Genomic DNA, 13,157 nt, shown 5'->3' with positions numbered 1-13,157 from the left:
CCTGGTATTCAGCAGGTGGGAGACAGTGTTGTTATGGTTTGGACTGTTTTTGTTGCATGCAATGAATCCTCTGCTAATCACTGGCTGAATCAGAACACCTACTTTTCTATTGTTGTCAACCAAGTATGCTATTTCATAATAACTGTATCCAGAGAACTTCAGAATCTATTAACAAGATATCATGCCAGGCCACAAGGCTAGCAGGTTGTTAATTGGTTTCAGGAACACAACAATGAATTCTCCATCCTCCTAACAGCCCAAACTCACCTGATCTCCAAGTAAGCGTGTTTACTGGAAAAGTATATTAGATGTTATGACCATCGTGCAACACATGTACTAGGTGAAACTAATGTATTACAAAAGGTGGCCCCATGAGATATTAAGCAGTTGGTACCAATGCAAAACCATCTAAGTGCAGAGTGAGGGTGGCATGCCATGGATCAATCACCTTGTGATTGCAGCAACACTTTAGTACAGTGTTTCTCAACAGGGGCAAAAAATCATGGGTATTACAGTATTTCATGAACAATTAAAATTTCAAGAATAACTGATAATTTGTTATATTTCATGCTTTTTTTGTGCACTTGTCAGTCAAGGACTACATAATTTCTTTCTTCTTTCATAATAGTGTCTAGCAGGTTCTCTCGCTGAAACAAAGAGAAATTATGAAACAAAACATTTATTGCTTCTGCTAAATCTTTTAACAACACCAAGGAGTACTGGAAACTTGTTCATAATTTTCAAATTTGAAAGTAATGCAGTGCCAATTGACGAAACGTCTACCTTAACATTTATAAGAAAATCATTTTTCAATGGAAACTTGTGAACCACACATTCACACAGCGATACAATACTTCCCTACTGAACAATTTCACTAACAGTGCATGTTGTTTTTGTTCTCCTGCAGCTTTATTTTGTTGCTATTTCACTAATATGCCTGCACAATCCACACAACTCAGATGAACTTGTGTTCTCTGAAATGCACCACCCGTTTTTGCATTTCTTTCTATGCACTGCGTTCTGTCCATAAGTTTATTTGTTACATCATGCTTCAAGTTACTTGAAAATGAAAAATCATCTACGTATAATATACACAAAGGCAATAAATAACTTTGTTTCATATTTTACGATACACAGAAAATTTGCATATATGTTTCCTGAAATATTTCATCATATTTCTTTGGCATCTTACTGAAAAACAATGTTAATTAGATTCACATCTTACAAGTATTATGGAATTATGCATAATAAGTAACATACAAGTACTATGGAATCATGCATATTACAGAGAACGATTGTCCCTTGTTTCTATTTCACAATGTGCACTTAGCACATCTAATGGCAAATTGTTAATAAAAATAAACAAAAATTCTTAAAAAAAATTCCAATTTTAATACAGTAAACTCCCGCTATTCGCGGTCGCTGATTTAACATAAAATAAAACCTAAAAAAATGTGATTTTAAAGCGCCGTGAACATTTACCGCCATAAAAAAACATGGGCATGGCTAAAATAATCTTTCCCAGTCAAAACAGCGCTCAGTGGGTGGGGGGGGGAGAGGGGTGAAAAAATTGGGATCGTAGATGTTTCTCGCTATTCCTTGTTCAGTATGTGTTATGCGCTTGTCATGGAAGGTTTCGTCGTTTGGTTTAATTTATAAATTGAATAAATTTATCAATTTATAAATTGATATGCGTACAAAAGTGATAAATCTACCATTTTGCAGTGTAAAACAGACTTTTTCCAGTGCGTTAACGGAAGAAAGCGACTTTATTTGGACAAGTTCTTTCTAACCCCTACAAAAATATGGCTACGAATAACAAGGGAAATGTGAAAAGATCAAAGGTGATGACATGAGCGAATAAAATTGAGTTATTAGATAAAATTTCTAACGGTGAAAGTGTCTCCTCAGTGGCAAAACATTATAAAATCAATGAGTCAACAGTACGATCAATCAAGAAATCGGAAGAAAAAATCGCCGTAGTGTCCGTGAAAATGCGCTAATTGCTTCAAAAATTTGCTCTGTAACTTGTGAAGTTAAATTAGAAAAAATGGAAAAAAAGCTTTAAATCTGTGGATAGAAGACCGAACTCAAAATAAAATTCCGTGAAGTTCACTCATCATTTGTGAAAAGGCAAAACACCTTTATCAACACTTTAGTGAAACTGGTGATAGCACTGGCAGGATAAGTTTTTTTTGCTAGCAAAGGTGCTGGTTTGAAAGATTTGTTTGAAATTTCTAATAAATATTACATTTAATATTAAATTGTTTCTTATTTTCATTTCGATGTACGTATAATACATACATAGACAAAATTTTAGACTAGGTTTTCTTATATATTTCATACTTTGGAACCGAACCCCTTTATTACCATGGGAGCCATAACTCAGTATTCGCGGCATTTCTCAGGAACGTAACCCCCGCAAATAGCGGGGGTTTACTGTATATGTTTTTATTTTTTTTTACAAAAAGAAAGACAAACAAAAACTGAGTTCTTGTGAAAAGACTGAAAAACTCATTGCCAACTACATTCACAGTGAAGTGAATGTAGTTGGCAATGAGTTTTTCAAGAAGTCCACTGTTGCCAACAACAGTGAAATGAAGGATCAAAGAGGGTAAAAAAAAAAAAACAAAAAAAAAAAAAAAAAACAGAATTTCCATTGCAAATTTGGATAGTTGCCAGGAAATTAGACACAAGTCTCTAATATTTTTGTAGGCAATATATATAATTTTTTTAAAAGATACTGGGGATGGGGACAATGAAAAAAAGCATTGTTCCATGCAATAATACTATAACTGCTACTGGCATCACAAAAAGGAGAGGCAGATAAAAGTATCTGCCTCTCTTTTAACTTTTAACGTCATGCTATGCATGACGTTAAAAGTTTTTCACATATTTTGTTCCCACATAACAAATATGCTTAGGAAACCATATTTTTTGTTCTAATATTATTCTGAAATATTTAAATTGTGATTTTAGTGGAATTTGTCACCAATTTTGTGCCAACTGGGTATCTAGATTAAGGTTTCCTAATGATATCATCACCTCCTTATCCCTACAAGAAAAATTCCTGTATATCATTAACATGACACTACACAGCTTAATCTGGGATTACAGCCACCCATATGCAATACCTTGCGCATTTGTCAATGTTAAACTTCAACTGCCATTTTTCAGTGCATCACATTATGCCTGAATACTTTCATCAATAAATATAGAAAACTGCAATGGACCCAGCAAAGAAGAGTGCCCACTGATAACCCCCTCCCCATCTCTCTCTCTCTCTCTCTCTCTCTCTCTCTCTCTCTCTCTCTCTCTCTCAATGCCACATGCTCCAATTTCTACAGCAGTCCTTTACATGCAACAGTTTCAAAAGCTTTTCTGAAATCCAAGTATATTATATAAAAATTATTTTTTTAATCCAGTTACTCTGTTACCGCATCAAAGTATCCAATCAACTTTGTCAGATGAGATCATCCATTCAAAAATCTATGCTGTGACTGCAGTATAACTGCACTTCTATCTAGCATTACTCCTTTAACCAGTGTCTCTATTATTTTCCCAGGAACACAAGTTAAGCTAACAGGCCTGTAATTACCCATATTACCCTTTGATCCTCCCTTGTGAATTGCAGATATAGTTGCACATCTCCATTTCACTGGGACCTCCCCTGAATCCAAAGCTGTTCTCAGAATTATCGCTAAGGGTTTGCTTACCTCCATTGCCATCCCCCTTAACATAACTAAATAGATTTCCCCCCCCTCCCCCAGAAATTCCTTTTTTATGTTTAGCTTCAATAATTTCTCTTTCATTTTCCTCTCATTTATCGCAAAATCATTTACTACTTGTTAGAGTTTGGTAAACTTCTATGCAAAAAAGTCTTTGCTGTTATTTTTTTGTATCCTTGCCAAAGACTTCTCATAATCTGCCTTAGCTTGCCTAACTTCCATTGTGACTTGACTGCAGACTAGTTTATATCTACCAGAGCCTTCTGTATCACCTGATAACTTTCCAGTACTTTCAAATTTGAAAATTATGCTATGCAAAATGATGAAATTTATGCTACCTTGACATCTATAAGATGCACCCTTTTTCAGTTGTTCTTTACTTGTGTACCACATAGTCACATGATGTAAAATGATACTCACTATCCTAAGTCATACTCATTCTACTGATCAGTTTGCAATGGTAATCAACTCCAAAAGGGAAACAGAAAATGTAACAATTTTTGGTCTCACAAATTTGCTTATCGTCCTTCAAAATTATAACACTGTAGTGAATTCAGCAACTGGCTTTGAGACATGCTTAATTGAAGAACTATGTTTGGATTTTCAAACACTGGCATAACATTTAAAAAGAACAAGCACTTTATTCAAGCCAGAAGAGAGAAACATGAACAGTTTTCATAACCTGCCTACAATTATCAACTTGCACTTTAGGATTAAATACCCCAAAAATTTATTATTTAAAAAAAGGTTCTTTTCCTTAAGGACTTTATCAACTTCTCTTTTTCTCAAAAATTATTTTGGATCTGAAGTGAATTTGGACATGATTCAATTGCTTTCACTAGTGAGTGCTTGAGATACTATTAGTTTGGTAACAGTATTTCTAATTTTAAAAAAGTGCTCATAACAGCATTTCTAACCTCTGTTATAAATAAATTTAGTATTAATAGTGGAAAATGATGCAAGGAAGCAAGCTATACAGCATTAGCAAAAAAAACACCAATTTCAATTAATGCATACAAGGTGTGGTAATCAAGTTCCCAGACTGGTACTGCTGTGGTCATGTTCAATAAGTTTGAAAATAAATGGATTTTTTATGTTGTAATTCAAACTTCCTCCAATAGATGGTGGTAGAGAATGTCCAGTAGGTTCCAAGTAACAACCAGTTTTGGTAGTAGTAGGGTTAACGTCCCATGTCATGATTTTGCAATCAGGCAAAGAACAAATATAAAATTTTGCTTTAATCTGGAAAAATCTGCAACAGATATGTTAAAAACTGTTTATGGTGATGAAATGTTAAGTAGTACCAGTGTATTTGAATAGTATAAGTTTCAAAGACAGATGTGAGGAAGTTTGCAATGACCCAATGGGCATATGTCAACCTCACAAAATGAAGACAGAGTTGTAAAAGTTTGAAACTGTGGCAAGAGATAGTCATTTGATCTTTAAAATGATGGTTGATGAACTGGATATGAATAAGGATATGATGCCTCAAATTCTGCATAAAGATTTAGGGAAAAGGGAGGTCTGTGCTGCATGTGAAAACCTTCCTTCGCCTCACAGATGAGGAGAAGCAATAAGGAGTGTCACATATTAAGACTTTATCTGGACTTGTCAGGACAATCTTAACTTAGGGAATTATCACTGGAGAAGAGTGTTGGTGCTTCAATATGATCGACAGACTAAGTGTCAGAGCACACAGTGAACTTCGAAATCACCACCAAGGTCCAAAAAGTTTCATTTACAGAAGTCCAGGATCAAGATGATGCTGATCTTGTTTTTTCGACAAATAGAATGTGATTCACAAGGAACTTGTACCAGAAAGGGAGAGTCAATACTGTGTTCTACATACAGGTGCTTTAAAGACTATTGAAGAGCATTTCCTGAAGCAGTAACTTTGAGAGAAAAGCAGCTGGTTCTCGTTGCACAATAATGTCCCATTCATTTTGCACTTGTGAAAACATTTCTTAAGTATCATTTAAACTTGCGATTAATAGAAGTGTGTGGTTAACATATACAGGGTGTCTATAAATTATTCATTTGATTATGAAGCTCAATTAAAATTTTACTGTAATAGGTATTGTAAAACAGTTGCTGCACTAAATGAAACAACTCAAAGAATTTCTCATACTTTCTTATCACACACCCTGTATATTCACACTTCCATTCCTGTTAAAAACATCTTACAGTCACTAGAGATTTGGTATCCCATAGCCACAACATATACACTTCTTTCTTCTGCACTGTCGCAATGCTTGCTAGGATCAAGGTTGCCAACCGCATAAGAAAACACTCATTAAGTTGCTTTGATAACCACAGCAAACCATTTCAAGATACCCTTTTCAATGAAATTTTAATTGAACTTCATAATCAGGTTCATTTATAGAAACTCTGTATAATGGAAACCTAAACACATATATCTGCATCGTGGTTAGTTCTCACACTAGACATGACTTTTATTTTTTATTTCGATTTTTTTTTGGCGCTTTAAAAACTTTTTTTTTTTTTTTTTTGAATACTGATCCAATATGCATGTGCCAAAAATAATTTGATAACTGACTCAGTTTGTATGCCCGATCTTTAAGCTCATGGTAAATGCAAGGCATAATGCTCTTTGTTTCAGGACAAATACACATAAATGAGAGAGAGAGAATCAGTCCAGAGCAGGCTGGCCACCGAGTGTGAAGATTATGAAGAAATAAATGCAGCAAGGAGAGAGAGAGAGAGAGAGAGAGAGAGAGAGAGAGAGAGAGAGAGAGAGAGAGAGAGAGAGAGAGAGAGAAAATCAGTCCAGAGCGGACTGGCCACTGAGTGTGAAGATTATGGAGAAATAAATGCAGCAAGTGGTTAGCATAAAATTAATTACTATCAACAATAATTTCTTCCCATGCCAAAGATCAATTTTTTTGGTACTTTATTTTAGAAACAAAAAGACTTTTTCAAAAAGTTACACTATGTTAACAAATGTGGATGTATAGGTGTTGCATTTAACATAATGTGAGACAAAAGAAAACTAACTGATGAAAAACTAGCTAAATTTCATAAAAGCATTTTGATGAACTTGTTCAAATTCACTTGAAAAAAAAAATTATAAAATATACCAGTTTCCCTTTATGTTTATATAATTCATCGAAATAGCCCACTGTTATAGTTTACTTATTTTTGAGAAGAGAAGGAAATCAATGTATTAATAATTCCCTACTATTTTTATTGATGGTGTTACGTCCACTTTATAGCCGCAAAGTCTTCTTCACTAAATCTGTAAGTACCGTATTTGACAGCATATAAGATGCACTTTTTTTTTTTTTCAAAAAAATGCCTGGAAAAATCACCCTGCATCCTATTTGCAGCAGTGAGTCCTCCCTCATCAGCGTTAGTGGGTCATCCTAGGGTACTTTTGGACTTGCGGAGTTGTTTAGAATCAGTTTCAAGAAGTTTTGAAAACCAGGGAACATAGGAAAAGCCTTAGAAGGTGATGGAAGCTTCAAGATTCTTCTCTAGGTTTCTCAATAGTTTGCCAATCCTTTAAAAGGTGGCACGACTGGCGGGTCAATTAGTTCTGCGTGGGCTTTCGTGATGAGTGAGTCTCTGCGTATAGCAGTGTACTTTAATTGTGTGTGACGTGACTATAATCATGACAATGAACTGTAATCATTGTGGATGACTGAAATAAAAAAAGAACAGTTTTAATTGCATACCAGTTGTTTTTAATTAGAACCTCATTTTGTAACAATATTAACCTTGGCATTTGACATTATTTTAAAGAATTTTACCCTCAGAAAATGGCTGCGGGAAAAAAAAGAGGTTGAGTTACTAGTGGATATAAACTAAATGCAATAGATCATGCTAAAAAACATGGTAACAGAGCTTCAGAAAGGCTTTTTGGGCCTATGGGAAAAAAAAATCATTTTTCCCATATGGCCACTGCCTATGGGAAAAATGATATGCATCTGGCACAAGCAAGAAAAAGAACTTCAAGCTGCTAAAAAAAGTAAACATAACCTTCTTGTCCTGTCCCACATCGACCAGAACCTGAAGATGTAAAAAAGAAAGATGAAACGAATTTAGGAAGAAGTGTTTCTACTAAAATGATTTTTTTTTTTTTTTTTTTTTTTTATGTGAACCCCCAAACACGAGAGGTATTAGAACCTATAATACTTAGTACGGTGCTTGGATTGGAGGTTGAGAAGACGAAAGAAGATATTTGTTGACAATGGACTTGAACTTCTGTAGATTGTAATTTTCGGGAAATATGTATGAAGGAATGTTGTTCCAGAAAACGGCAGTTGAATGAATAAATGAGGAAGATGAAAAGTTGGTTCTGTGGGTTTGAAGTTGGACAGTAAATGGATGTTGGCTGGTGGCGGCACGTGTTCGGACTGTTTTGAAAGAGAGAGCGGGAATTATAGAAGCCAATTCAGAAGAACAGTGCCCATGGAAGTATCTGTAGAAGAGGCATGCAGCAGAAACAGTGCGTCTATGAGAAAGCGAGTGGAGGGATTCTGTTAGAGATGAATCATTAATTAACCTAACTGCCCTCTTCTGAATGGAATCAAGAAGCCTGAGAGAGGTTTTGGGGGCACCACCCCAGATGTGGGAACAATATTCCATGGCAGGGCGGATTTGCGATTTATACAGAGTGAGCAGCTGTTTGGAAGAAAAGTAACACCGAGAGCGAAAGAGAAAACCAAGTTTTTTAGATGCAGAGGAAGCAATATTTGTAATGTGCTTGTGCCAAGAGAGATTAGAAGTCAGGGTAATCCCCAAAAGAGATATATCATTTTGCCTAGAAATCGGAGTGTCACTATAAGCATAGGAGCAGAAGAATCCTTTTTGCGAGATATAAGACAAGACTGAGTTTTAGAAGGGTTGAAATCAACTAAGTTGTCTTTGCCCCAATGGAGAATTACCTGAAGATCGGCATTTAAGGAATTGGTAGCAGATTTTCGAGAAGTTGAAGCTGATTGAGCAGGACAAGGTTTCTCAAAATGGAAAGTTGAATGCAATGTGCTATCATCGGCAAAACTATGGATAGGATTTCCAGTCAGTGGAAGAAGGTCATTGATATACAAGAGGAAAAGACTGGGGGAAAGAACTGAACCTTGGGGGACACCGGTATTAGTGGAGAAGTCAGAAGACAGTGAGCCATCTACCATCACCCTCAGTGAGCAATCAGAGAGAAAACTGGATAACCAATTACTAAAAACAGTTGGCAAACCATAAGATGGAAGCTTGTTTAGAAGACCTTTATGCCAAACACGATCAAAAGCCTTTGAGACGTCAAGAGCAACTACTTGTGTTTCACCGAACCTTTCCATGGAATTGGTCCACAAATGGGTAACATAAGCCAGAATATCACCAGTGGATCAACACTGACGGAATCCATACTGGTGATCGTTGATCAGACAGAAGGTTTCTAGGTAGTTTAAGACTTGGCAGTTAATTGATTTCTCCATTACTTTAGAAAGAGTAGAAGTAATTGCAATGGGACGATAATTGGATGGGAGGGATTTGTCACCCTTTTTAGGAACTGGCTGGATATGAGCAAATTTCCAAGCAGAAGGAAAAACACCTTTGGAATAAGAAAGTGAAAAAAGGTGGCAAAGAATAGGAATAAGTTCAGGAGCACAGGGTTTTGAGAACAAGTGGAGAAATAATATCAGGACCTGGAGCTTTCTTAGTATTGAGATTCATCATAATCCTTCTGATATCCTTTTGACGGAAGACCACAGGAGGCATTGAATGGAGCATGTTGGGAATGGTGGGAGGTGTTTTACCAAGATCACTAATACATGAGCTGGAAGAAAATGGAATGCTAGCAGTTCAGTTTTATCCTTAGCTGAAGTGACAACAGAACCATCTGGTTTGGACAGAGGTGGGAGCAGAGATGGGCAAAAGTTGCGGTCAATAGCTTTGGCAAGAGACCGGAATGTTCGGCTACCATTAGGGCAAGAAGCAAGTTTTCTACTCTTAGCCTGTTCAAACTCTAGTTTGGACTGATTAATAACTGCTTTACAATTGTTGCGAGCTTTGGTGCAGGCAGAAAATGAAACTGAAGAATTAGAAACAAGCCAATTATAATATGCAACATTCTTCTCTTGAACAGCCTTAGAACATTTATTGGAAAACCAAGGTTTAGATAAGGAATGAGATTTTGAAGTGGAGTGTGGGATAAAGGATTCCATTCCTGCAAGAATAATTTCACTGACACGATCTGAGCAAACGTTGACATCAGAAGTTTTGAAACAGTAATCCGACCAAGGAAAAGAAGAAAAGAAGTCTTGTAGGTCATCCCATTTTGCATTCTTGTAATTCCAAACAACACGAGGTTGGGAGTAGCCATGAGATAAAGGTTCCATTGGAGAAGAGACAATCACCAAGTTGTGATCTGAAGTGCCTAAAGGAGTTCTCACTTAGACCGTGTACTCAGAAGGGTTGTTTGTGAGAAAAAGATCAAGCGTATTGGCTGATTAGGATTGCCCGGTATTCTTGTAGGTAAATGAACCATCTGTGCTAGGTCATTAGTAATTACAAAAGCCTCAACATCTCAGCCTGCTGGGTCGGTGTGACTAGAAAACGGAAGCCAGCTGGAGCTGTGAACATTAAAATCACCAAGTAAAATTGCCTCACTGTTAGCAAAGTTGGACTGGAGAAAGTCAAGTTGCAAAGAGAGGAAGTCAAAGAGCTCCAAGTTAATAGTGGAGTTGGGAGAATGGTAGAGACAACAGATGAATTTGACACAATGAGGTAGAGAGATTTTAAGCCACAGAAGATCAAAGAGAGGAGATTCCAAATTGCCAAGTCTCTGACAGGAAATATCAGAACGGACATATGCACAAGTACCACCTTTGAGGCAAAAGGAATCATACAGCGAATAATTTGGGCATCTGAGATGAGCAGTAGTTGAATCAACCGATAACTGAGATTCTGTCAGAAAAAGTACATGGGGTTTGGAAGACTGCAAGTGGAAATGGACATCGTTGAGATTAGAATTGAGACCACGTATATTTGTGAAATGAATTATGAAGTCCTTGGGAGGTTTAGATCTTTTCGCAGATAAGCTTGCTCTATTATTTTGACAATTCATGGTGTATTCAATAGTAAGAAAAAGTGGGTGGGACATGCTGTATGAAGTAATGAAATTTTTGGATATGGCGTACATGTGGTAAGAATATACCCAGATCCTTGACATAACGTGGCCTCGACAATGCTCCCCGCATACACACTACTCGGACTCCCTCCAGTCACTATCTGGCAGAGTAGAGGTAGCAAGATTATACACTAGCTGATCCGGAAGCCTTCTAGAGAGTTACCAATAGGTTCGGTCCGGTGTACTAACTAGCGGCTGGCCTGCAAACACCGTTTTAGAGCTGTACCCTTGAAATGTAAGGAATATTGGATCTCGCCACGACATTCATCATAACCTCAAAAGTCATCAATCATACTGCATGATGGAAGAGATAGGGAAGTTTGACCGGAACTTAGCTCTAGAGACTAAACATGGGTTCCACCACTTCAAACCTCCAATAAGCAAAGTAGTGGTATTTCACTGGTTGGTGAGAGTCATCTACCACCTAGTACTGCCTGGTAACATAGAGGGGCGGCATTTCTCCATGTGGTGTGGGCACCACACCTCGACCCCTGCTTACATTGGTTCACATCTGGGTGGTCACCCACCATGTACTTGTGCATGGAGGTTATACCCAGGATTACTAACAGTCCCACCATCGTGAAGGTGCAAGCAGAGGATTTGGCTGACATAGACCGTCCGGACTTCTTCGAAATTGGGTCCACTTGACTTGAGTGTCACCCGAATATCAGTTCCATCAGCGTTTTAGACTCCCAGGCAGCAAGTACAGCTTGTCTGGCATATCTGAGAGAATGTCTGTGACAACCTCAAGGATTATGCGTAAGGCGAGGATATTAGCAGAGGGATGAGGAATTCTGAATTTTTCTGGAACAGAAGGTTGGTGTTAGCGATTCATTCAAAGGCATGGTTTATCAATGTGTACAAAAACATCAATTGCACAAAAATTACCAGCAGATTATGAAGAAAAAAAAACTGAAATTCCGTAAATTTTGTAATAAAGACACGAAAATGAACTTCTTTTGAACTTGACCAAATAGGAAATATGGATGAGGTCCTACTAACTTCTGATGCACCATCCAACAAAAGTATGAACATCAAAGGGTCTAAAATGGTGTCAATAAAAATCACTGGGCATGAGAAAACACATTACACAGTAGTTTTGGCCTGCTGTGCTGATTGCATAAACTACCATCATTTTCAATATTTAAAAGAAAAACTCCACCCAAGGAAAAAATTCCAGGTGTATTTGTTCATGTTTATCCAAAAGGATGGATGAATGAATCTGGAATGAATTTATGGCTCCAAAAATATGGGTAAGGCATCCTGGTGGTCTCTTAAGGAAACCACCTCTTCTCATTTGGGACAAGTTCAGAGCCCACAGAACTGAAGTCATTAAAAAGAGGGTGAGGGAACTGAATGCACAGGTAGTTGTCATTCCTGGTGGACTGACAAGCCAATTGCCGCCTTTGGATGTGTCCATAAACAAGCCATTTAAGCAAAATATGAAAGAGCAGTGGAACAAATGGATGGGAGAACCCGATCATGACCTCACACCCACAGGAAGAATGAAGAGGCCCACCATTGCACAGGTGTGGGAATGGGTTAAGAAATCTTGGAGAAATATGTGGTAAAATAATTATAAAATCTTTCAAGAAGACTGGAATTTCCCTTTGCGCAGGACACTAATGTATGTTTTTTAACCATTCCCTCAATGTCTTTTTTTTTGTTCATTTTCAATTCTAGTGGTAGTTTGCTTCATATAAAGTATTTTCTAATGTAGCTAAGTTTCTTTTATTTCTCTTTTAAATTGCTATATTGGTAAATTATAATAATAGTAATAATGAAATAATGTATTATTATAAAGTATTGGTATTTTTCTTGTTCTGATCACCTGTTTAGGATGAGCTTTTTTCTACTATACACATTAGAATAAATATTAAATGCCTAAATACACTAAAATTTTTTCCCTTAATTTTCCTTTCTAAAATGGAGGTGCATCCTATATACATGCTGTCAAACATGGTAATTACTGCAGGACTGACATGGAAACAAATCTTTGTTGGAATTTTCTTGCAAAAGTTATGGCACCTGAGCTTTTTGAACCACCATAAAAATAAAATCTTACTATATTTATTAAAAGTGCACACTGCAGAGGTCTACCATCCAGCAAACATAACAGAAAATTTTACTGCACCACACTTTTCAATAACATTCTTTTTTAATTGGTCGATATAAATGGAATACACTGTATTATAACCATGAATGGACACTTCATGGGTTTGAAAGGTTAGTCATTTTCGTTTGTGGGAACTAAAGATTAATCACTGTTTAGGACATTGTCA

At 36.8% G+C, this 13,157-nt stretch overlaps 1 protein-coding gene across 13 annotated transcripts in view; it reads right to left on the bottom strand.

Moving 5' to 3' along the window:
• The window catches only part of LOC150087201 (bromodomain-containing protein 2-like), a 736,023-nt gene that overhangs the window by 492,951 nt on the left and 229,915 nt on the right, over nucleotides 1-13,157 (bottom strand). The window lies entirely within an intron of this gene.

The sequence above is a fragment of the Mastigoproctus giganteus genome, chromosome 4 (assembly GCF_048544385.1).
Source record: "Mastigoproctus giganteus isolate SK-2022 chromosome 4, ASM4854438v1, whole genome shotgun sequence".
NCBI lineage: Eukaryota > Metazoa > Arthropoda > Arachnida > Uropygi > Thelyphonidae > Mastigoproctus > Mastigoproctus giganteus.
Note: the sequence above shows the minus strand (reverse complement) of the source record. Positions and strands in the feature narration are given on the sequence as shown.